Source organism: Lepisosteus platostomus, chromosome 5, assembly GCF_059453375.1.
Source record: "Lepisosteus platostomus isolate fLepPlt1 chromosome 5, fLepPlt1.hap1, whole genome shotgun sequence".
In the NCBI taxonomy this organism is placed as follows: domain Eukaryota; kingdom Metazoa; phylum Chordata; class Actinopteri; order Semionotiformes; family Lepisosteidae; genus Lepisosteus; species Lepisosteus platostomus.
In genome coordinates, this window is record NC_142615.1 from 23188355 (window position 1) to 23192483 (window position 4129).

Consider the following 4129-nt stretch of genomic DNA (forward strand, 5'->3'; position numbering starts at 1 on the left):
ATGGATATTTTATACCATCGATACTTTTCATGCTCTTTTGCATTTTCCTTCACATACGGAAAAAAACTCAAGGCGTTCTTGTCACTGTGCTACACAGTACAGGACACGCAGTGAGTAATTCGCGCAGCTTTCAGAGGAATCCAGAGGGAGGACTCTTAATGCAAGGAGCTGTTTTTTTTTGCATTAATCATTATTAACCAGAAACAGCTGCACAACTGGTTGCATTTGTGATTATGTCACTTCTCTGCTTCAGCAAGGTCAATAAAAGACTCTGAAAGTAGTAGAGAAAAACTGAATTAAAATCATATTAGCAATTCTGAACGATATCTGCATACAGGCAATCCAATAAGAACGTTGAAATCTTTGAATGTCATCTCTCTATATATTGCGCTGCTTTTTACTTGGAGTAAAACTATTGGATTGAAAGGTTAAAATGTATTGTTGTTATTTGGAGAAATCAATGAACTCGTGATTTTATATGTTTTAAAATACGGTCATGCGCACAGAAAAAAGACAGTGCTGATTATTTTTCTGGAGACGGAGCACTGATGACCTATCCGAGCCAATTGATAAAGCCCAGCCAGTGGATACTCTAGCAGAACGTGGAAGAACGTTCACCATTGTAACCAAGGCAACCACAGGAACAACATCAAGAAGCACAATCAATTCCCCATTTAAATCTTTCGTGTAAGGTATGCCAAGTGAAAGCATGAAGTAAATCCCCTGATCTCTTTTGAACATGGACAAGGTATTTCTGATGGAGCGCAATGAGCAAAGATTTAATAAGCTACTCCTGCCGATGATTCAGCTTAAAGAAGTAAAAGCTTCACAAACAAAAGCAGCTCGCTACCACAGCCAATATTAAATGTACTTGGTGGCACATTACCATTTGCACTGGCTCAAAAGTGGTCTCGGCAGACGTTGTTCCCTACGTAAAGCTGAAAGCGCCAAAGAGCATTTCCATTGAGAAAAAAAAATCTTTCTTGATGTTAAACATAGAGAGCCTGCCTTTTAGAAGTTCTCCCTCTAAACACCTTGTGCAGCCTCCCGACAGACTAACAAAAAGCGCCTTTTCACCAACTCAATTTATAATACGCCCCTCAAAACTCACAACCGAATAACAATCCATCCGTATATTTGATTTCCAAGATCCATTCAAGGCAACTTGGCTCTTCGCAAGCAAATAATTTCAGGGAAGAAACTCAGTTTAGTCAACTACTGGTGCATTCAGCACACCACTTGCTTTCGCTTGTCAGGGTGGCCGAGTGGTCTAAGGCGCCAGACTCAAGGACATGTGTCTTTCCAGCTGGCTTGGGTGTTCTGGTCTCCAAATGGAGGCGTGGGTTCAAATGCCACTCCTGACAGCTTCTGCTTTTACCTCTCTTGAATTGTTCCAGTGCTACAGTGAATGACTGAAATATAAAAGCAGCAGAAGAAAGCAAGCAACTCAGTGCAATTTGTGAGTATTCTGCACTGTTAAAATGCACAGGTTTTCATACTTTTTGGAATTCGTAGCTCAAGAAGTGACTCCTGTTTCATTTTCTATTCACCAACTGGATTTGCATTCCGCCCCTCACACCTCACAACAGAATAACAAACGGCTTCATGTGCCACAGCATTCCCCTGTAGATTCGGTTTGCACTATGAATTAGGCGACCCCGAATGAAATATTTTAGTGTTGGCTCAATTGTGAGGAATTTCATGAACCCTCAAAAAGGAACGCTTGCAGAAAATGCCAGCAATTCAAAGCGTGTAGGCAACATGAACAGACCAATTCTGCAATTTCTTTTATCGCGGGCGGTGCTTTCCGAGTCGATGGCTCTGCATTAGAAATGAGAAGTCCTGAACTCTAAACACGTTCTTGCCATAACTGCTACTCCTGCTGCTACTCCTTCGTCCTCGAAAAAAGAAAAGACAGGCATGTTTTGAGTCTCAAAATGATCTTCTGGATCCACAAGAAACATGTAAATTTGATATTTTGGATGTGCTGTACTTATAACTTCCATCGAAGAGAGATTTCGTCAGTTGCATGAAATTGAAACTTTCGACTTTTTGTCTGGTATTGAAAATATGTTTAAAAAAAACCATAAACAATTTTCTAACAAACAACTCATGAATTATTGCCAGGATCTATATTTAGTGTTCGGTAGTGATAACACTGCTGATATTGATTGAGTAGAAATCTATGATGTATTGACAGCTTTATCTGAAGCGAGAAGTCCTAGAACGCCATCTATGAAGTTTAAGGATTGATACCAAGAAATGCCTTTTGTTTCCCACCCCAACTGCTGCTTTTGCATTACACATTATGTGAACATTACCAGTTTTGGTAGCTTCTGGGCACGATTTTCCTAAACTGAAACTTATTACAAAATTCTTGTAAATCAGGACTAATTTTAATATCAAATGAAATTACTACAGAAGAAAAGGCTTAACTGAAATATGAATAAGACTATGCAAGCCTAAAAAGTAGAACAATTCAATTTCTATAACTTATTTTTTAATGTTTTGAGAAATTGGCTCACACACCGGAAGACACTAACGTTTCTCTTTGTTAGAGTATGTGAATAACAGTTTAACCCCAAATATTTGTAATTGTGATTCTGTTAAAATTCAATAAATCGTCTATCAACAGTAAGAAATTATAAAGAAAGTAAAAAATTGTTTTATTACATAAACTATAAGACAATGAAGAGAGTTTACTTCGCTTTTGTTCTTTTGACTTAAGCGTTCAGGATCCGAACCCATCTGCGGACGGTTGTGTTTCTTGAATCTCTTGTAATCATCAAAAGTCGCTGTTTTGTGCTACAGTTTTTTCTCGAGTTGTACCATGGATATTTTATATGATCAATACTTTACATGCTCTTTTGCATTTTCCTTCACATACAGAAAAAGTTCAAGTTGTTCATATCACTGTGCTGCACATTTACGCTGGACCACCTGTAACAGTACAGGACACACAGTGAGGAATTCGTGCAGCTTTCAGCTCAGTGCGGAGTCCAGAGGGAGGACTCGCTCGCTGAATGATCTCTCAGGAAATCCCGGGTGAGAGTCAAAAGGTAAACCTGGCTCTCTATGAACACGAGCAAAGAGTTCTCACTCAACAGAAGATTTCGATGTGAGTACAGTAATATAAAACACCTGAAGATGCCAGGGATTGAACCCCGGTCCTGTGGAGCAGTAAGTGACTTGTAGCGCTGACATAAGAGATACTTACATAAAGTGCTTTTACTGACCATATTACAAATCACAGGAAGTAAGGTCTTGAAACATTGGGCAGTAGTGGGATTTAAACCCACACCCCTGAAAGAGTGGAGCCTAAAATCCAGCATATTAGACCATTCAGCCACACTACCTCTGGCCCCTTCTCCTTTCCTCTCGTTGCTCAGTATAGTTGCCTTCATGCAATTGAGCCAGGTTTGAATCCCAGCCAATGCATCTCCAAATCTTTTCAAATGAATCTGTGATCTTGTAGCACATCCTCTGAAACCAGCAATCGAAATTGGAAACGTCTTCTTCAACACTGAAAAGCTCAATTAGGATGAAGCAGTATCACACAGGACAGCAGTACCATATGTGTTCTTGATTGATTCAGACTCGTTCTCAGTGGTTCTTGCTCACCAAATAACTAAAAAGCTGAGGAAGAACGCTACGAAAAATACTAATCAAAATACAAAATAATAATCAGTATTAACCAGAAACAGCAGAAAAACTGGTCACAATTGTGATTATGTCGCTTCTCTGCTTCAGCAAGGTCAATAAAGGACTCTCTGAAAGTAGTAATGCACTAAAGCACTGCAAAACTGAATTCAAAATCATATTAGGAATTCTGAGTGGTGCCTGCTTACATGCAATCCAATACGGATGTTGTCTTTAAATAAGAATTCTCTATGTTTCCCTGCCTTTTCCCTGGAGTGAAACTATTGGATTGAAGGAATTCTTATGACAGGTTTACAAGGTGCCGTTGATATTGGGATAAGTCTATGAACTCGTGATTTTTATATACTTTAAATAACGGCCATACACACAGAATAAAATGACAGTACTGATGATTTTTCCTGAGATGAAGCACAGCTTATCTTTCCAAGACTGCTTATAAAGGCAAGCCAGTGGATACTATAGCAGAACA

At 39.1% G+C, this 4129-nt stretch overlaps 1 non-coding gene across 1 annotated transcript; it reads left to right on the top strand.

Annotated features, from left to right (window-relative positions):
• The first annotated feature begins 1251 nt into the window (after nucleotides 1-1251).
• Nucleotides 1252-1364, top strand: trnal-caa (transfer RNA leucine (anticodon CAA)). Its single transcript has 2 exons — nucleotides 1252-1289; nucleotides 1319-1364. It is a non-coding gene; the product is annotated as a tRNA-Leu (tRNA).
• Nucleotides 1365-4129: the final 2765 nt, after the last annotated feature.